This window comes from Mustela nigripes, chromosome 14 (assembly GCF_022355385.1).
Source record: "Mustela nigripes isolate SB6536 chromosome 14, MUSNIG.SB6536, whole genome shotgun sequence".
In the NCBI taxonomy this organism is placed as follows: domain Eukaryota; kingdom Metazoa; phylum Chordata; class Mammalia; order Carnivora; family Mustelidae; genus Mustela; species Mustela nigripes.
This window is the reverse complement of record NC_081570.1, coordinates 70,303,285-70,325,849: the sequence shown is the minus strand read 5'-3', so window position 1 is coordinate 70,325,849 and position 22,565 is coordinate 70,303,285. Positions and strand designations below refer to the sequence as shown.

Here is a 22,565-nt window from a genome sequence, read left to right as displayed (position 1 = left end):
TTTTTCCTGTCGTGTACTTCTAGTATAGTTAACAAACAGTGTTATATTAGTTTCAGGCATACAATATAGTGATTCAACAATTCTATAGATTACTCAGTGCTCATCGCAGTAGGTGTACTCTTAATCCCCATCACCTATTTCACCCATCCCCCCACCCACTTCCCCTCTGGTAACCATCAGTTTGTTTTTTGTAGCTATGGCTCTGTTTCTTGGCTTGTCTCTTTCTCTCTTTTTTCCTTTGCTCATTTATTCTATTTCTTAAATTTCATATATAAGTGAACTCATCTGGTATTTTTCTTTCTCTGACTGAGTTATTTTACTTAGCATAATACTCTCTAGCTCATGCATGTCACTGCAAATGGCAAGCTTTCATTCTATTTTTATGGCTGAATAATATTCCATTGCCTATATATACCCCATCTTCTTTATCCATCCATCTGTTGATAGATACTTGGGCTATTTCCATAACTTGGCTATTGTAAACATTGCTGCAGTAAACAGAGGTGTATGTATCCCTTTGAATTAGTGGTTTTGTGTTTTTTGGGTAAATGTGGAGTAGCACAGTAGAGGGTAGTCCTACTTTTAACTTTCTGAGGAACTGTTTTCCACATTGGTATAGTGGTTTGCATTCCCACCAACAGGGCAGAAAGGTTCCTTTTTCTCCACATCTCACTGACACTTGTTTCTTGTGTTTTTTATTTTAGCCATTCCGACGAGTGCGAGGTGATATCTCGTTGTAGTTTTGATTTGCTTTTCCCTGATGATAAGTGATTTGAACAACTTTTTGTGCGTCTTTTTTGGGTGTTTTCTTTGAAGAAATGTCTCTTCATGTCTCCTGCCCATTTTTAAATTGGATTATTTGTTTTTTGGTGTGTTGATTTGTTTAAATTCTTTATATGTTTTGGATACTTTTTGTTGGATATGTCATTTGCAGTATCTTCTCCCATTAAGTAGGCTGCCTTTTAATTTTATTGATTATTTCCTTTGCTGTGCAGAAGCTTTTTATTTTTGATGTATTCCCAGTAGTTTATTTTTGCTTATATTTCCCATGCCTTCTGAGGCATATTTAGAAAAATATTGCTACGGCTAATGTTAGAGAAATCACTGCCTATGCTCTCTCCTAGGGTTTTTATGTTTTCAGGTCTCACATTTAGATCTTTAATCCATTTTGAATTTATTTATGTATATAGTGTTAGAAAGTGGTCCAGTTTTAGTTTTTTCCATTTTTGAACCACATATAAATGAAATAATACAGAATATATGGACACACTCTTCTGTACCCAGCTTTCTTCACTTATTAGTATACTGTCAGGAGTTCATGTTGTAAATAGCTGTAGTTCATTCTTTTGTATTGTTGTATAGTTCCATCATATGAATATACCGTAGTTTATGTATTCATATTACATTTTGTTAATATTTGGGTTGTTTCAGGTTTGGACTATTATTACTAAAGCTGATATTAACAGTCTTGTCTAGGTCTTTTGGTAGACATATGCCCTTATTGGGATTGTTGACATTTTAATATAGAAAATAACACTAATTGTGAAATGTGAGGGAAAAGCCTTGGCAATAGGATCTGGAATTCTAAGGAGAGTTAGGAACTAGAGGTTCAGCTGGTCTAAATTTCTTCTTTTCATCTCTTCTTTTGTCCTTCACTTACTATTTTTAGGATGTCTAGGACTATTGATGGGTTTTTACAGGGCAGAGGGACTAGAATGGTGAGTTCATTATTGGACATGGCAGAGGCCTCAAAACCTTAACAAGGGAGAGCCAGGGATTGTGTTGCCAAGAGCTAGAAGATAAGAATGAGTGGGCTGTAAGATGGTAGGGCCTAGAAGATGCATTCAGGGATGGGATACTGAGCTGAGAGTCCAGCCAACTCCAGGCAATGCAGTAGAGCTGACAGACAATTAAGGTTCTAGCAGTGGGCCACTGAGGGGTATCCTGTGGATGTGAGCCACATATGACCATTCTCCATCAACTCCATCAAAGTTGCACACACACACAAACCCAATACAAGTAAATACAGAAACCTGCTATGCAAATACAACAAACGATATAAATTATAGTATATTTGCTATGCAATATCAAATCTTCTTCACCACTCCCCTAAACCAGATTGTTATTCTTAAATCCCCCATATGGAAACTGGATACCAGACCTTGCTAAGAACCAGTGCTAATATTTTAACTTGTTTTTACATGATAGGTCATAGTGGATGGTCTGTTGGTTGAATTTAAAGGCCATGTGTGGAACGGATCCATCAGGTAAAAGATGATTGAAGTCTTGGGGATGAATAATGTAATTTAGGGATAATTGTTTGAGTTTACGCCCTCAGTGCCTTGCCCATATCCCTGGCACCTTACCACCTCGTTATGCTCTTCCTACTTACAGTTGCCTGCCAATGTCCTCATTTATTTCCCTAGGGCTTAACAGGACTTTTCTGGGGGCCCTGAGGCTAGGAACCCCTTCCCTGTACAGGCCTCCTTCCCCCAGCTCTCATTCTCACTCCCCCAGGAGGGCTGTAAATGCCATGAAATGAATATGCACTGTACCCCGACCGTGGCCCTCAACCAGTGATTGACTCCTCTTTGGGTTAACTCTGAAGCAGGTATATTTTACACTGGTCTCAGAGTGCTGTAGGGAATTAAACTCCAGCTTCCCGGAGTGTAGCTGGCTTTGTAACTTACACTATATTGGCTGCCTTCTCTTCTCTGTCTCACTTCCCTGCTCCCCTTTCAGTGTTTCTTGCACATCTCCAAATAAACTATTTGTACTTGAATCCTAATTTTAGAATCTGTTTCTGGGGAACTCAAACCAAGGTCTTTTGAATAATACCCACAAATAAAGGCAGGTAAAGGAAGAACTGCAGACTATTTATTTATTTATTTTTGATTAACAATTACTTTAACTTCCAACTGCTGCCTGGAGTATCTATGTAGGCATGCTGTTGATAATCTCAAACCTGACATGGCCAAACTGAACTCAGCACTTAAAAAACAGTTACTCCCACTCTCATTAGGAAAAAAAAAAAAAAAGATTTCTAGGATTTTACTTTCTTTCCATTTGTCTCTAAAAGGATTTTTTTTTTAAACATTTTATTTATTTATTTGACAGAGAGAGAGAGATCACAAGTAGGCAGAGAGAGAGGGGGAAGCAGGCTCGCTGCTGAGCAGAGAGCCCGATGTGGGGCTTGATCCCAAGACCCTGAGATCATGACCTGAGCTGAAGGCTTCAACCCACTGAGCCACCCAGGCACCCCTTTAAAAGGAAAATTTTTAAAATGAATTTAGTATGTACTGTATGTTCCTAATTTTTCTGATTTGGGATGTGAATAGCACTTCAAAACAAATATAAATGATACCGTAACTTCACTGCTAGCTATTTTTACTTGATGATCTGATCTTGGCTTGAATTCCTGGAATCAAGTAATGATTTACTCTAGAAGTGTTAACCTCTAGAAGGTTGTTTAGTAAATATTCCATGTGCCAAAATAAATGCAAAATGTAATTCATACTCAATACTTGTCTACTACTTAGGAATCAGTCTCTTTTGGAATTAGCCCATTTTATAGATCTATTTTAAGAGATTTTTATTAATACTGTATAGAAAAATTTATCCTGACAAATGGATTTGTAATCAAGTATTTCCATATCTTTGCTTTAAAATATTCTGAACTTTCACAAAACAAATGGAATGTGACATGTAAAGCAAATAGATGATGAATATAATATCCCAGCTGAGGTATATTTATTTAGGTTTAGTGAATTAAAATGGACTTTCTACAGTTTTATCACTCGTTCATTAATGAGAAAATAAATGATATTATACAATTTATTGTGAATCATTTGTATTCTTTCTCAAATAATTATGCCTCCCACATGAGTAAAAATTCTTCATAGCCAGTTTAAAAGATTTTAATTTATTTATTTGACAGAGAGAGATCACAAGTAGGCAGAGAGGGAGGCAGAGTGAGAGAGGGATGGGGAAGCGGGCTCCCCACTGAGCGGAGATCCCAATGCGGGTCTTGATCCTAGGACCTCAAAGGCACAGGCTTTAAGCCATTGAGCCACCCAGGCACCCCTTCATAGCCTGTTTAAATGATCATACAATAACTCATTGTTTGGCTTTATCATAATTTACTAAATTTCTTTATTGGATACATTTAAGTTGTTTTCAGTTACAGCTGTAAATAATGTCTTGATGTACATCCCTGTTCACTAATATGCCTCAACATTTTGGGTGATTTCATTAGGATGGATTTTCCTAGAAATGGAATTATGAAGTCAGGAGGAGATTTTTTTTGCTCTATTTTTAATTGCTTCCTAGAATATGTTCTTTAGTGAGTGAAAAAAATTATAAGCTACCTTAAAATGAGTGAATTAATAACATGCTGGTTTGAGTTTGGTTTCAGTTATTGGGATTTTAATTTATTATGTTCAGTTTTCTAATGTTAATAGTACTAAAGTCATGGATTATTCTTAAAGTGATAACTTATGTACACAAAGCAATATGTTTAATTTTTTGTTATATGAGATATTACTTATAAATGACATTTCAAATTTATTGATGTAACATTGATTGGAGTCAGTATTATCTAGAGAGTAAACTGGGAAATTTAACCATTATCTGTCATAACCAGCTTGTTCTAGTGTATTTGCATCCTCTCTGGAAACCTAAATATTTTATTTACCAGATTACTTTATTACTTCATGGTCATTTTACTAACCGTATACCTGAGTAAAGTAATGTAACCAAGAAAGCACTAACATTGAATATCATCAAATGGATGTTCTTGACAAATTTCTAAGAATATACATGTTTGCTTTCAGATAATAATTGTAAACCATAAAAAGGAGTAGAATTTTTTTGCAACAATTGTTTAAAATTATTAATTTAATTCAAGACATTTGTGGAGTGCCTATGATGCTCAGAAGGTATTTGTGAATTCAAGGGAAAATTGCTCTTGTGTATAAATTGTTCTCAACATAGACTTTATATTGAAATAAACATCTGTTAATCTTTAACTCATTCTTGTTAGTAAGAAGAATAAATTATATAAAAATAAATTATAAAATTGAAGCATCAGCAGGGAGAACTTCTTTAATGTTTATTATTAACTTTACATCTTTAATGTTTATTATGAATATTCCTCACTGCAACTTACCGCCTCTTTGGGTGAAGGAAAATTCCATTTCCCAGCCTTATAGATTGAGATTAGGAAGTCAGTGTTCTCATTTTTCTTTGACAGCAAAAGATGGGACTTCTGTTGGGGGGATAACCTTTCTCAGCCTAAGCTGAGAAAAATAACTGTGTTCCCTAGCCTCAGGTGTTAGAAGAGGCCAAAAGAAGTGGTAATTTTCCAGCCCAGTATCCTACTGACTTTTATTAGTGTTTGTAATAAAACCTGTTCTGCTTGGAGCTCAGCTCCTTTATAGTCTCATCTACCTAGAACCCAGTTGAGAGTTAAGAAGTAGATATAACTGTTGCCTGCAAAGCAGAAGTGGAGTGATGTCTTCATTGAAAACATGAATTTAGGTATAATCTGTTTGCCTTTGAATCTCATACTAAAATTCTTATCCCTGTAGTGGGTGGGTGAGGAGTAGAGGTGATGAGTAAGGAGAGCAGAGAAACTGGCAGGCAACTTCCTTGGGGATTAGGTGTGATAGAGGGTAGGTACCCAGGATTGTGCTATTTTTCTGGTGCAATAATGTTGGCCAGGGTCACAACCACATGCAACCATGATAGTGGCTTTCTCTGATTTTTGCCATAGAGCTTGCTTTCCTTTTTGACAGAGCCTGTAGGCATGATGCATTCCCACTCTTTGCTCCAAATCAGGTAAGTTCCCTGAAGCAGCAAAACTGCTGCCTTTCATGCTTTGCCCAGCCCAGGTAGAACAGCTGTGCAGATGGAAGTGGAGGGGGCTTTGGTATGGGGATGGCTCCAAGCTCAAATGCCACTTCCTCTGTTCTTACCCCAAGTTCAGTAGTTCTTGTTGAATAAAGCTTTCTTGTAAGCCTTTGGGCTTTTTCTAGGCTCCTGAAAAGAGCTGGGACAATTTTGTGCCATTTTATCATTGTTTTTGGAGAGAGGAATTGCTGAACTCCTCACTCTACTGTTTTGGAAGTTCTGCATTCTGGGTCCAATTTTTATTTTTATTTATTTTTTAAATTTCTTTTCAGTGTTCCAGAATTCATTGTTTATGCACCACACAAGCCCTCTAAATACCCACCACCAGGTTAACCCAACCTCCCACCCCCCGGCACTCCAAAACCCTCAGGTTGTTTTTCAGAGTCCACAGTCTCTCATGGTTTGTCTCCCTCTCCAGTTTCCCCCAACTCTCTTCTCCTCTCCATCTCCCCAGGTCCTCCGTGTTATTCCTTATGCTCCACAAATAAGCGAAACCATATGATAATTGACTCTCTCTGCTTGACTTACTTCACTCAGCATAATCTCTTCCAGTCCTGTCCATGTTGCTACAAAAGTTGGGTATTCATCCTTTCTGATGGAGGCATAATACTCCATAGTGTATATGGACCACATCTTCCTTATCCATTCATCCATCGAAGGGCATCTTGGTTCTTTCCACAGTTTGGCGATGGTGGCCTTTGCTGCTATGAACATTGGGGTACGGATTTCCCTTCTTTTCACTACATCTGTATCTGTATCTGGGTCCAATTTTAATTGGAATGTTGGAAGTTATATTTTGAATGAGACCTGAGTAGAAAAACATTCTAGATCATGAATGCTCTAAATTATATTTTTTTGTGGTCAAAGATTATAGAATTTTAGAGCTAGAGGAGGTCTTAATTCCATTTTCTCTTTTTTTCAGATTAATAATTGGAAACATGAGTGCCTTGTGCAGTTATGACAGATTGTTGGTGTCAGAACTGGGTTTGGAAATGGATCATTCACAAGGCAGTCATTGCTTCCTCTTTCCCCGTGAGGGACAGGTACTGACATCCTTTCTCTGCAGGCTCAACTCTTTGCCCCTGAGCTAATCCTGCCCAAATCAAAGAGTACAGGAAGATCCTCAGCCCTGCTGTTGAGTGAGGTCTTGTATGAGTTGTGCTGCCTTGAACTACAAGCTCAGGGTTGGGGCCCAGCAATTGTATTTAAGCTCTCCAGGAGATTCTGGTACACATTTAATTTTGAGAACTGCTAGCATAGAGTAAAAGCCTACAGTGTCTTTGAAGTTGTCATTAGTTCTACACACTAGAAATTCCGATAGTCAATAGACTATTTTTCATCACAGTTAAGATTATGTTCATTGTAAGACACATTGTTCTTTTATTTACTTGGGGAAAAAACGCCTCTGCAATTTCAATTATGGAATAGCTCTTTCTTAGTATAATTATATCATGTTGGAAGAGCCTTTTGAAAGGTAAATTTTAAAAATGTCATTACTTTATGCATACAAAAAAGGAAAATGTAAGTAAAATAAATTGATCAAAGCATTCCTTAAACTTCTTCCAATTCAAAGACAGATACTTCAATGTCTCCTTCATTCATTGTGCGTGTTCTTCCAGACATCATCATCCTCTGTGTCATGGAAAGTTGGTGTTGCAACATTTCATAAAAGAGTGTTCCATTATTATTATACATCTGAGTTTTTCTCTCAGCGCCTGGCATGGATTCGGCTAATTTTGATGTATAGGCACAGGCCTATGATAGCCGCTCAGGACTGCCACCTGGCTGTCCGTGATGATAAGGTGCATCACAATTTCAGATGTTTTAAAATTTTTAAGAAACCAAACAGTATAGCTGAGAATCAAAGAATACGGTGGTAATTATGGAGTAGTCTTTTAACTACTCATTTCCTCACTTGTATTCTAGAGATAAATCCCATAAATCATTCTTTAGACAGTTGTATGATTCATTCTTTTTATAATAATGTACCATCTATTGTTTAGGCCTTGGTTATATTTAGGCTGGTATATAATTTTCTCCAGAAACTTCTTGCCTTAAAGAGTATTTCAAAATAGATTTTTAGTCTCATGAAATGTAGCTGACCCCATAGAAAAATGAATATATCAGGCTTCCCTAGAGAAATAGAACCAGTAATACACACATGCACACACACGTAAAGAGAGGTAGGAACAGATGGAAATGGGGTGAGAGACAGAGAGAGAATAAATGAGTATGAATTGGGTTATTTGATTATGGAGGTTGACAGGTCCAAAATGTGCAGCGTAGGTTGTCAAGCTGGGACCCAGGGAAGAGCTGATGTTGCAGCTCAAGTCCAAAGGTAGTCAAAGGCTTGGGCGCCTGGGTGGCTCAGTGGGTTAAGCTTCTGCCTTCAGCTTAGGTCATAGTCTCAGGGTCCTGGGATTGAGGCCCACATAGGGCTCTCTGCTCAGCAGGGAGCCTGCTTCCCCCTCTTGCTCTGCCTGCCTCTCTGCCTACTTGTGATCTCTCTCTGTGTGTCAAATAAATAAATAAAATCTTAAAAAAAAAAAAGATAGTCAAAGGCTGAATTTCCTCTTTTCTTGGGGGACCTCCGTGTGCTTTTTCTTAAGGCCTTCAGGTAATTGAATGAGGCCCACCCACATTTTGAAGATGTGTAGAGCTGTGGAGAATGCTGCATATATGCCCTGCCCAGAAGGTTATATTATAGCTGTTTAAAGAAGATATTCAAATGAATGTTTATTAAAGACAATAGCAGAAAGCAATAATGTAGATAGAGACAGTATTTAAAATTGCATATCAAGTATATAATGTTATTGCTTTTTTTTTTCTTTTTCATATCATTTATGAAAGCGAACCTGTTTTTTTTTTTTTCAATAGATTGATTGGGAAAATAAAAATGAAGCTTTTAAAAATAATCTGGTAGTATAAAATCTAGTAATGTAACAGTCACCAAAGCCAGTTCAAGATAGAAGTAGATGAAAATTCTGCAATACGTTGATTAAAGTTGTTCTAAATAATGCACCTTTTTTTTTTTTTTTTCTAGTCAGGTTTGTATACATGGATAATTTTGAATACTAGGCAAGATTTAAAAATAGTTAACCCAATCTAATGAGGCATAACTGAAAATCAGCTTTGTTGATTTAGTATAATATTTAACTTATGACACTGAGACACATGTTATAGATGTTATATATGTTTACATATGTAATTTTATAGATATTTTGGGTCAACTTTCATTCTTGGGTATATTTATATTGATATAGTTGTATATCATATACGTTTTGGATGAATTCTTTTCTTTTGGGTAGTTTGGGATTTACTAATTAACTTTGCTAAAAGAAAATGTAGATAGTGAAAGCCGGGCACAATTTTTTTTTTTCCCTCACAAGAGCACCTTATGAAATGATTAGCATTAAAAAATGTTTATTGCCTTAATTAGAAATGTAATGAAATAATGAAGGGATAAGTACACTTTTAAACATATTTGATAGTGTTTACTTATTCCATGTATAAAGGAAATGGAGAGGCCAAGAAAGAAAGAACAATTCGAAAATAAATTCATTTACTATTTGAGAGTATAGCATCTGTAGATATATATTACTGCTCTCTGGTTAACTTCAGGTACTGCTTCTGTTCTGTGTTCCATTATTGTTCATTAGAATAAAGGACAAAAATAGTTCTTTCCTTTGCATTTCCATAAAAGGACTAGTTTCACATTAACGATTACAGCTCCAGATAGATGGTGTTTTTAAATGCCTGGAATGACTTTCGGGAAATATTCGTATTTTAAAATAAGCTAAACTTACTGAAACGTAGTTAAGTTTAATTAGTTTTCTTAATAGTGGGCCTGTTAGATAAAGGCTATTAGTATTTTATTTTTCTACAAAGATTGGCCTTATAAATTTATTTTGCACCTAGAAACAAAATAATTGTATTATTCTTTCCTCCCTTAAGATCTAACTGTTTTACACATCTTAGTTTGGCTGATGGAGACAGGCAGAGCATTATATGAACTCAGCCTGTGTATTTTCTTTTTTCTGTATGGGTTTTCTGAACCTTGACTGCATGACTCTCAGACCATGGCATAATTTTACTGGGATTTAATTTCATTTATAGGGATTTGAAAGCTGTGACAAATTTATCTGATTCTAGAAGTTAATACCATTGAAAATTTCTTATCTTAAACTCAAAACCTCCTAACAAATAGTATTCCTCTGATACGGCAGCTCTGCAGTTTAGCTCCTATATTTCAGACTCTGCGTTTGAGATTGAGGAATATGTAAATTGAAAGACATTTTTAAAGCTGCTGCCTGGGAGCCAGTTGTCTCATGGAGGAAACGTAAATGAAGCCTCCTTTTATTTCATTTGAGTTGTGGCATTTTGTGCAAGGACATTTGAGGTAATTCTCTTTATTGAAAAAACAGAATTAAAAATGGAACCTAAATTCATTATTATTTGTATTGGTTAGTAACTTGGTTGAAGCAAAAAAGAAATTTTTTAGTTTCTGTTGCTGGAAAGTTTGGGAACGCGTTATCTATCTTTCTCTCTGCCTTCTTTATATGGCTCCATCCTTAGGTTCTGTGTAGGCACGAGATGGGGACCAGTAGTACCATCTCAGATTCACATCCGGCTCAAAAGAGAAGCTATATACTTTAAGAATCTGGAAATGAGTTCTGGGCTTGACTCTTGCTGGTCTCAGTTGGATCCTGTGTTTGTCTCTGAACCAGTTCCATGGCCAGGAAGATGGGATTCCACAGTTATTTTAGATCTAAGTCATTTGTCCAGCATTGGAGCCAGGATTGGCATCAACTCCATCTAAAGCACATAGATTGAAGGGGAATAGTGCTTTACCAGTGGATATCCAGATTACTGTTCACAGGAGATAGCTGAGTGTGGGCTGTGGCAAAAGTGATACGTCCAAAGGCACTGTGCTCAAGACTGCACATTTAGGCTGATATTTCTTTTTCAGAAACCAAAACAATAATTTGTATTGACATAGTGTGTCCATTACAAGGTGCATTTAGATGGGGAGAACAGAAACTTAAAATAATAATGGCTTAACAAGATGGCGGTTTACTTTCTCTGGATGTAGGCAGTCCAAGACTGATGTAGCATTTCCAAGATGAAACCAAGTTTCTTTGAATTGCTGCAGCTCCTGCAGTTGCATTTATGTTCCAGGGTGGAAGGGGGGGAAGCAAGTAAATGAGTGTCTACCAACTGTCGACCTTCCTACTCAACAACTTAGACTTTTCTCTCATTAACTAGGAATTGGTCACATGACCATATACACTTGTAAGGAAGTCTGGGAAATGTGGTTATTCATACTGGCACAAATGCCACCCTTACCAACCCAGCAAGTATTTTGTTAGTATGGAAGAACTAGTGGATGGCTATTAGGCAGGTAGCTAGTGGTTTTTCAACATGTGTTATTAACTGATATGGATGACATAGGAGGCTTATTTAACCGCCCAATGAATTTTATATATATAAGATTTAAAACTATTTTAGAAGTAGATAGAAATATAGATAATAAAACTAATCATACCCTAAAACTGGTAACAAGGTGTGCAGTGAATTGGTGTCAAATAAGAGAGTCAAAGTAAGAGTTAACAATGGTTCTGACTGGGGCACCTGGGTGACTCAGTCAGTTAAACTTTTGCCTTCAGCTCAGGTCATGATGTGAGGGTCCTGGGATTGAGCCTAGGGTTGGGCTCTCTACTCAGCTGGGAGTCTGCTTCTCTCCCTTTCTTTCTCTGTTCCCCCCCACCCCCCACCCTGCTCATTCATTCTCTCTCTCTCTCTCTCTCTCTCACAAATAAGTAAAAAAAACCTTACACAACAAGAGATGATTCTAATTTATCTGCCTATTGAATGTTTGGCTGTAGTGATGTCCTCTGCCAAGATAAGGAACATAAGAGGAAGTGCCAGGTTTTCAGGGGAAGTTAAAGAGTTAAGTTTTGGACATTTAAAACTATAAATGTTGGTATCATATGACATTCGGGTGATGTCATTTGTTCACCAGCTAAGCAGCTGCACATTTTGATATCTATTGTGCATTTTCTGGCACAGAACAGAGAACTGAATATTTTAGAAATTTTCCGCTTCTTTTACCTTGTGATCTAGGTTACTGAAAGTTAGGGAGAGCTGCATCTCCAGGACCACAGTTCCAACTCCAGAGCTTAGAACAAGAGAAGTCTTGGTGTAGTCAAGCACAGGTTGGGGGTTTTGAGGATGTGAGGCTCAACTGTATTAGACTGGTATTGTTCTCTGCAGGACAAGGGATGAGAGGAGGCAAATGGATTCACAAAAGTGAGTGAGATATGCAAAACTTAACTGATAGCATTACGTGTTATTCCTAAGGAGCAAGTGAGACTTTTTTTTAGGCTACTGAGAATTAGATAGAACTGCAGGATTATATTCTAAAGGAAATAAACCCATAATGGCTTTTGACTCTACTTAAGCATTTTATGAAAGCACCTTGTCTTTTGTCCCTTTATTAACTGAATTATGGATGTTAATCTTTTTGAAATTTATTTAGTTCAACATTTACTAAATAAGCCCTTTTCATAATTCTAAGTACTGAAAATAAAACAGCAATTAATAAGGGAACAGTGACTTCAAGGTATGCTGTACTATCAATACCTATTTATTAGTTTTTTTTTCATGTCATACTAGGCTAAATTTCCAAGATAAGACATTCCACAAAGCTTAGTGGATGGTTTTTTGTGGATGCTGCAATTTAACCAAAAACATTAAACAAATAAGAAGCAGGCGAAAGCAATTTGGAAAACAAGCAGTATGTTAGAGGAAGCTACTGTTGATCAAAGTCAATTTTAATTGTAACTAGAATGAATAAATAGTTCTTCTGTTTATTCTTATATAATGTCACACTTGGCCTCTTTCAGGTTTTTGGAAGTGGTTGATCAAATGTTTTTTTCAGGTCTAAAACACTACAGATCTAGCCTTTGGGAATATACCCACTCTGAGAAAGGGATACAAAAGTTTCTATATTCAGGGAGTAAGTAGCTTCTCTGAAAACCTTTTTAATTTGTACACACAATGAGTGGTGCCAATGTATTATTGTTAGGACTGTTGTTTGGGTGATGTCATTTGTTCACCAGTCAGGCAGCTGGGCATTTTGAAAATCTATTGTAATTTCTTGGCAGAGAGCACAGAAATGGGAGCCATTGGCTTTGGAATGGACCTTTCTGTGTTTAATTAAAACTATTTTATATATAAAAGTAGAGGTTTTCCTTATCTACAGTCACTAATTCTGTTGTGTTCTTTTCTTTTCTTTTTTTTTTTTTTTTCTGTCTGTCCTTTCCTACAAATATAAAATTGATACCATCTTACCCCTCAAAGTGACTCTTCTTTCTTCAGGCATTCTCTTGATGAATGATACCATCTTCTACCCAGTTCCTCTAAACCATAAATCTGCAAGTCTTCTGAGATTACTTTTCATTTATTGATCACCAACTTCTGTTCAGGTTCTATAGTAACAGTATTCTTTGGCCCTGTGTCTTTTGCTTCTATCTGTGCACAGGCTCGTACCATCTCTCTTCTGGACTTTTGTAACCCCCTCTTAGGACCCTGTCTCCATTCTTGCCCCTCCCCCATCCAGTGCTCATGATTACTGTCAGCGTAATCTATTAAAAAGAAAATTGGATTGTGTTACTCCTCTTTAAGTCTGTCAGTGACTCCGCATTACTGGTGAGTCAGGATCAGACCTAAGTTTCCAACAGTGTGACTTAGAACACAGTTTTTCCAAGGAAACATGATGGTTCGAACAAAAGAATCTTGGCTATTTTATTTTTACCTAGTATTTCAGAAAGCTAAACCATGATGAGGGTACATTCATTCTTTACGTTAGGGATGACATCTTTGGTGCTCTTTCTCTGTAGGACAGGACTGGCTATCCCATCCCCTCCTTTCCACTCAAGAGGTGTCAGAGTTGGTGTTTATCATCCGCATGTCATTCTTTACACTTTTATTTCATATGTATTAATTCCTAACCGATCTTTCTCTCTTTCTCTCAGAGTATACCATTTGTTATTATTTTATCTAATTTTTAACTTTCTATTAATAATATACTAATGTTTGTATTCCTCGGCTTTTTTCATGTGCCTTACTTGTGTGATTCATCATGTAGTTCTGGTTCATTTATTTTTACTTGTGTAGTACTTTCATTGTATGTGTGCACCAACAATATACACAATGTTGTTGTCCATCTGCAGCCCCCCCCCAACTTTTCATTTCTAAAAAGGTCAAGTTACTCTGCTCTTGGCTCAGTGCTTTGGAGGAGAGGGTATATTATTAATCTTTGTGGTTGCTGTTAATCCTCCTCATATGTTTAATGATTTTTGGTAGATTATCTTTAAAACAAATGTCTTGGTTGGTCAGCATTGGCAGCTAGTTTGGGCTCAAATAAGGAATGTAAACTGTTTTTCTAGATTAACAAAACCTCACCTCACTTAGCAGGGCTTACTCCAGTAGTAAATGAGATCCTTTGTAGCAAGTATCTTCCTTTCTCGCTGCTCAGAGTCCTGCTTGGAAAATATTTTCTCCTGCATTTCTAGCTTGGCCAGGGGATTTCTAAGTCATCCATGTGGTTCTACTTTAGAAGACCAATGAGGAGGGAATGGACTCCAGCAGACTCCAGCAGTAGTGTCCTCCATTTTCTTGGAGTTTGCCTTTAGCCTACATCAGAATCGCCTGCAGGGCTTGTCAGTTTTTGGGTCCTGCCCTCAGAATTTCATTAAAAAATTCTGGAGTTGAGCCCAAGAATGTGCATGTCTAATAAGTTACCAGGTGGTGCTGACACTGCTTGCTGTTCCTGAACCATATTTTGAGAACCACGGCTCTAGGTCAATATTTCCTAATCTTTTATTTTGTTTTATTTATTTATTTATTTTTTACTCATGGGGCCTTTTAACATTAATATGTAATTTTACATCACTTATTTGAATTTTAAAATCCTTTTTATAATTTTGTAATTGTCACATGTTATACAGAAAGACTTGAAGTTAAAAATATTATGTCAGCCTAGTATTAAACATTGTGTTCATCTAGAGCCTTGCTCCTCTAAGTGTGAGCTATGGACCAGCATACCTGGGGACTTGTTAGTAAAGTAGACTTACAGGTGCCACCCTAGAATTAATGAATCAGAATCTGAGCTTCAACAGTATTCCCAGATGATTGGCATGCACATTAACTTTGAGAAGCTCCTGGTCTAGAGCTCACATTAAATCCAATCCTGATAATATGAAATAAGAAACATTTTGGATATTAATGTTTAAACATTGGCACATGTTTCACTTGCTTTCATTTTCTTATACTTAAGAAAAAGCACTATCTCTTTGAAAATAAAAATAGCATATCAAATTTGGCTTGGGGACTAAGTGCTGAAATTTAATGATGTGTTGCAGCACAACAATAGACAAAATTGTGTTCATGACCTGATGTCTGGAAGCATTACCTTCTTTATGCACAAAAAAATAACTGCCTCATTTTGATAATTTTCATGAAGTAGTAGATTTCTGACTGCAATTTGCAATAACTTCTTTCCAGTAATACACCATATGTGTGGAGAGTGTTTTTCCCCAAAGCTTAATTTGATATAATTTTTGCTATATTTATTATTTTTCAATTATTTTGAAGTAATAGTAGGAACATCTTTCATCAGATAATTACAGTTTAGAAATGCAGAGGATTATTTCGAGGCAGATTTGCAGAATTATTATTTTAAAATTTTCTTATACGTTGTGTTTCAAAGTCATTGTTCATTATCCATTTCTTCTTTAGACAGCTGTCTATGTGGATAATAATAACAGGGCATATTTTAGGGTTGTGAAGATCAGAGTTTTATTTATTTATTCATTTATTTAATTTTTGAAGATTTTATTTGTTTATTTATTTGACAGAGAGAGAGAGAGAGAGAGCAAAAGGGGGATACACGCAGAGGGAAATGGGAGAGGAGGAAGCAGGTTTCCTATTACATCAGGGAGCAGGGAGCCCAGTGTGGGGCTTGATTCAGGACCCTGGGGTCATGACCTGAGCTGAAGGCAGACACTTAACCCACTGAGCCACCCAGGTGCCCCAGAAGATCAGAGTTTTACATGTAAAAACCTAGACGAGTGCCTGGGCACATAGCGTGTTTTACATTAAGTGACTGTATCAATCCCATCCTTGTCCTTTTCTTCCTTGTGTTCTTCCTTTTCCTCATCAGTGTTATTACAGTTCATAGCGGCCAAGGGTAGAGATGTTTAATTATCCATTGTATAAAGTCAAGGGGCAGACTTGGCTCAGTACAAGTCTCAGCTCCTCCCCACCCTTTCTTCTGTCAGAGGAGAATGCTATAAAGTGGAGCTATGGAGAACTAGAAAATAGTGTCCAGGCGTAGGTGGCAAATTTAAAATAGGGAGTAATTAATTGGCTGGAGTCTGTGATGGTTAATGGTTGTTAGTGTTACTTACGATCTTTCATTCCTTATGGGGGGGGCAAAGAGAGAGGGAAGGAGAGAATCTTAAGCAGGCTCTTTGCCCTGCGTGGAGCCCAACACAGGGCTCAGTCCCATGACCCTGAGATCATGACCTGAGCCTAAAATCAAGCATCAGTGGATCAACCAACTGAGCCATCCAGGTGCCTCCTGGCTTTTATTCTGATTGACCATATGGTATGACTGTACTCCCGAACTCTGGTTGGTAGAGGTCATGTGACTTATTTAGGTCATTGACTTGTGAGTAGAAATTTTGTGTGTTATTAGTTGCCTATATGAGATCCTTCAAAACTCTTTCCCTCTGGTGCAGTGGCTGGTTTTAAGATGATTGCTGCTGTAACAGCTTGGGTTCCTGTGTGACTGTGAAATGCTGAGCACCCCTGTTGGTCTCTGTTGGATATCTAGTGTGATTAAGAAATAGACTGTAGTTATTTTAAGCTCCTGAGATTTGGGGGATGTTTTTGCCATGAAGTGTAGCCTGTCCTAATACAGATTCTTCTTGATGGGTTTTGAGAACTGAAAAGCCATACAATAGGGCAGTAAGTATGGAAGGGGGATGGAAGTAATTTAGATGCCAAAAACTATGATGCTAGGAGACAAGAACCAAAGAGAGTCAGCAGTGTGTGAAAATCTAATGACAGTAATGGGGACACAAAGTACACGGCAAAGTTGGGATCTCCCTGCCCCTCCTATCTCCCTGTCCATCAGAAGAGTGATACACTGTCAAAAGTACATACAAGTAGTTATATATACTGTGAAACATGTTTATTCTCCTTGTCAGTGTGAAAATAGTAATTTAAAAATCAGTATAGAAAATAGATACTTAGGAACACCAGTTCCCAAGGAATTTAGGATTTAGGAAAAAGAACCATATTGGGGGTGTTCAATACTCAGAGTGTTCAATACTCAGAAATGATGTTTCCCCATTCCCTCCCCATCACACATGTTCACATCCTCACATGCTTTCATGCACATATGTACACATATATATCTGTTTTTTTTTTCCATTTTATTTTATTTCTTTTTAGTGTTCCAGGATACATCTTTTTTTTTTTTTTTTTTTTTTAAATCAACTCCACTTGAGACAAGTCATTACCCTCCTTGAAATATCACCTTCCCAATGAGGACTATCTGGATTCAGTATTTAAAACTTTTCCTTCCAACTCTTCTCCTTCCTTTTCCCCTACACTCCTGATCTTCTGACCAGTTGTGCTGACTCTCCCTATAGTACTTAGCATTTTCTATAGTTTACTTAATATGTTTGCTGTTATTGTTTCTCTCTCCCACAGTAGAATGCAAGCACCACGAAGAAAGAAAATTGTTATCTGTTAGTGTTCACTGAGAACAGATACTGCTACATGAGAGTATTTGTTGAATTGTAGTACCTTCATGAAGGAAAAAAACAGGAAGACAGTCTGAATATTGATAGCTGCCTGGTGTTCAAAGAAGAGAGATTAATAATTCTGATGCAACTTTTGTGATCTCAACTACATTTTAAACCACAGCCTGATTCGCTTGCTCTCATTCCCTAGCTTTTAAAATAGCTCCAGGCAAGCAGAATTAAGCTTCTTTGTGAAATCTTCAATATGTCATATTTAAAGACTGAATTTTGGAGTTAACATACAAAGTAGAAAATGTCATGGAATTTAGAGACAAGCCTCTTCATTGTCACCTGTTAGGTGTGACTTTGGGCAAGTTACTTAGCCATGAAGTCTAAGTTTTTCCTGTATGTAAAATTAGAATAAAACATACTGGGGCATTTACTGGGTGAGGTAAATACACACAAAGTTATGTGAAAATGCTTAATATACAGTAGGTACTGGTTTATATCTATTTCTTTCTTTTTCCCTCCCCTCACCATAAAACAACTTTTATTAAAATTTTTTAATGTTATTTTATGTATTTTCAACTTAACCTAATTTTGGTTTCCACTGATCTTCAATGAAGATTGTTTTAGTAATCCATGGTAAGCTAAAATTTCACCAGTATGTATGAAGAACCCATTTTATATAGCATTCACTAGGGTATGTATTTCTGGGGATTGTTGGGAAGATCTGAGTTTCTCTTGTGTAATTTACACAAAAGATGTTTTGTGTTCATGTTGTTGTTTCAAAAATACCACCAATGCTATCTTCATTGGTTGGCCTTTTATTTTATTTTTATTTTTTAAATTTAATTTTATTTTTTCAGTGTTCTAAGATTCATTGTTTATGCACGACACTGAGTGCTGAATGTAATAGGTGCCCTCCTAAATACCCACCACTGGGAAAAATCAATTTATTCCTTTTGCACTGTGAGATTGAATGTAGTGCCTTGTGCTTAGTGGGGAGTCTGCTTCTCTCCCTCTCCCTCTGCTCCACCTACCCCAGCTCATGTGCACACGGGCCCTCTCAAATAAATAAATCCTTAAGAAAAATAAATGAAACACAAAGTTTGATGGGCTTTGTCATTAACATGTTAATGTTGTAACACAATTTATCACATATATTTTACTACTTAAATAGGTAATACATGCACAGAATACTAAAAGTTGTACATGAAAGTAAGTCTCTGTTAACTCTGCCCCCAGCCACAGCAGACCACCACTACTCAATGCATATATTCCACATTTTCTTCTGTTATTTTACCCAAATGTAAACTTTTAGATACTTTGCCTTTTCACTTAAAGATGTGAAAGTAATCTTTGTAAATGATATGTATTTGCTTCTTAGAACTCCATGACCAACTCTCTTTACTCCCAAGCAGTAACATGAATACATGCTTATTTAGCATTATTTCAGGCAATATTCTAAGCTCTAGTGGACAAGATAGAAGAAAACCACTTGTCTTTGAGAGTTTACCTTCCTAATTCATGGTTGGTGATATGATGGCCTCTGTGATAGGATGGAAGAGGGAGAAATGAATTTCTTCAAACATAATCAGAGGAAGCTTTAAGAGAAAAGTGGAAATTTATCTGGATTTTAAGTGGTTGTAATTCAATGTGAAGAACTGGGAAGAAAGAGCACTCCAACACAAATGCATTGGAGTTACAGTTTTTTTTTTGTTTTAAAAGTGTTATGTATCTCTTGTTTCTCATGGTAACACTTGAGCTTCTACATTTGAGGTTTCCATTTGCTTAACATTTTGGGAAATTGATTCCTTTTGGAAATGACTTCTTTATTTGTAAAATAAAATTGCTTATTTGTCTTAGAAATCAGTTTCTGTGTCTGTTAGCCATTTGTATGTCTCCTTTTAAGAAGTGTCTGTTCATGTTTTCTGCCCATTTTTTGACTCGATTAATTGTTTTTTGGGTGGTGAGTTTGAGAAGTTCTTTATAGATCTTGGATATCAGTCCTTTGTAGTGTCATTTGCAGATATCATCATTAGCTATTAGGGGTATTCAAATTAAAACCACATTGGGATACCACCTTATACCAGTTAGAATGGCAAAAATTGACAAGGCAAGAAACAAGTGTTGGGGAGGTTGTGGAGAAAAGGGAACCCTCCTAAACTGTTAGTGGGAAGGTGGTGCAGCCACATAGAAAAACAGTGTGGAAGTTCCTCAAAAAGTTAAAAATAGAGCTTCCTGATGACTCAGTAATTGCACTACTGGATATTTACCCCAAGATACAGTTATAGTGAAAAGAAGGGCCATTGCACCCCAGTGTTCATAGCGGCAATGTTCACAATAGCCAAAGTGTGAAAAGAGCTGAAATGCCCTTTGGCAGATGAATGGGTAAAGAAGATGTGGTCCATATATACAATGGAATATTACTCAGACATCAAAAATGATGAATACCCAACTTCTGCATCAACATGGATGAGACTGGAGGGGAATATGCTAAGTGAATTAAGTCAAGCAGAGAAAGTCAGTTATCATATGGTTTCAGTTATTTGTGGAACGTAAGGAATAGCATGGAGGACATTAGGAGAAGGAAGGGGAAAATGAAGGGGGAAATCAGAATGAGAGACAAACTGTGAGAGACTCTGGACTCTGGGAAACTAAATGAGGGTTTCAGAAGGGACGGGAGTGTGGGAATGGGTGAGCCTGGTGATTGGTATTAAGGAGGGCACAGATTGCATGGAGCACTGGGTGTTATACACGAACAATGAATGATGGAACAGTACATCAAAAACTAATGATGTACTGTATGGTGACTAACATAACACAATAATAAAATACAGTAAAATAAAAGAGAAACCAATTCCTGCTGATCTTCTAATTCTTTTTTTCCCCTCTCAGTTTGTTTACTTCAACTAGAAATGGGGATTTTAATGGATGATTTTTACCTAAATACTTGGCCTTTTTTTTTTTTTTTACATAGGTTCAAAGATTTTTTTTTCTTTGTTTTACTTTTTTTTTTGATATGTGTATGTTATAACTAACTATTATTTGATTCAGTGTCACTATATACTTGGAGCAGAGGTTGTCAGTCTTGGCTGCATGATATAGTTATGTGGAAAGCTTAAAACATGCTGATAGTTGGGCCCCACCAGGGGTCTGGGGTATGGCTTGGTTACAAGGATTTTCAAAAGTTTCTCAGGTGATTCTGCTTTGCAGCTGAGCTTAAGAAACCCTTGGCTAAAGTATTTCTGAGGTAACTGAACCATGCTGTGTGCTTCTGAAAAGTAGGTAACCGTGGCTCATTTGAGTGGTGTGATCAGTCTGTTGTCTCACTTCTCTCACTAAGAAGAAAGTGAAATGATTAGAATTGGACGGTAAAATGAAGTTCTTGAGTTTGAGAAGCACTCTTACTGCTATTCACCAAAACATAAATGCAATTAAATAGGGCACATATGTGGTGAGACTAAATTTAAGGCCTTTAAATTCTTGTGTGGTAGGGGAAGAGATAACAGTTCTTGTTCTGAGCTTGTTCTAATCAGGGTATTTGGCTCATTATTTAAGTCAGAAATTAACAAATCTGTTTTTAGAGCCTGTAACAATTACTAATTTATTGTCAGTATAGTTAGGCAGACATTGTCTCACACTCTTGTTGACTTTGTCACCTACTTTCAATGTAATACGTACTCTGTTACCATAAGAGGATCTTTGTTTACTCCAGTAACAAGATGTTGGACAAGGACTTATAAACCCAAATAGTTACCTCCCTGAGGTATCAGAGAGCTTCCAGAAAGAAATCACACTGAACTTTAGATCACTCCTTTCTTTTATTCTGAAAAGTAATCCAGTCTATTTCCAGCTTGGAATTGCGAGCTTAAATCAAGCTAGGTGTGTTTATTGTGATTTCTCTGTTTGGTTTGAAGTATTGTGATTTCCCTCAATATGCCCATATTTTGCAGCTTGTAATACAGTTGGGTTGTAAAATTTTTTTAACGTCTATATAGCATATTAGCACAGTGTCTGTAAATAGTGGGGCTTTGTGACAGAATGGGGCTCAAAGCCTAGGTTTTCTATTTATAAATTGTTACCTTGATTTATTTAACTTATTTAGACTTAATTTCCATATCTGGAAAATTGCAGAAATGGTATTTAAATTCCAGGTTTGTTAATAAGGTAAGATATTTTAGATTCCTAACAGTGCTACCCACAGTTGGTCTGTAATAAATATTTCCTAGCTTTCAGATTGAATTAGTCTAGGTAATTATTCTCCTAAAAATGGTACCTGAGAACAAACCAAGATCTAAATTTTCTTTAATAATGAATCTTATTATTAATAATGACTATTGGATGTGACGTATATGAGTCACATCTTATGTAGTTGAATTTCTGATAAACCTAATAATCTCCTGGTAAATGTATTGATACCATACCTTTGTTTATCATGATAACTTTTATAATTTTTCATTGTGTTTAGAGACATTTCCCAGAACTCAACAATTCTTACATTGTGAAGGGAGAAATTAGGAAATTGCTAGCATAGACTGAGCAGTATAGTCTAGTCAGGGCATGAATACCTGGGTTCTACGAACACAGTGAAAATATAGGTGTCATATATGCCATGCTGAGGTGTAGCCAGATCAAATTTGTTCATTAAAAAATGCTTACAGCATGGTACTGGCACAAAAACAGACACATAGATCAATGGAACAGAATAGAGAGCCCAGAAATAGACCCTCAAATCTATGGTCAACTAATCTTCGACAAAGCAGGAAAGAATGTCCAATGGAAAAAAGACAGCCTCTTCAATAAATGGTGCTGGGAAAATTGGACAGCCACATA

At 36.7% G+C, this 22,565-nt stretch overlaps 1 protein-coding gene across 5 annotated transcripts in view; it reads left to right on the top strand.

Moving 5' to 3' along the window:
• TTLL7 (tubulin tyrosine ligase like 7) overlaps positions 1–22,565 on the top strand; it is a 145,786-nt gene that overhangs the window by 26,498 nt on the left and 96,723 nt on the right. The window contains exon 1 of one of the 5 annotated variants that reach the window (XM_059375249.1): positions 2,217–2,267. The exons of the other annotated variants lie outside the window; for them this stretch is intronic. The gene's annotated coding sequence lies outside the window, so the exon portion shown is untranslated. Of the gene's footprint in view, positions 1–2,216; positions 2,268–22,565 lie in introns of those variants that run through there. 5 annotated transcript variants of the gene reach the window in all.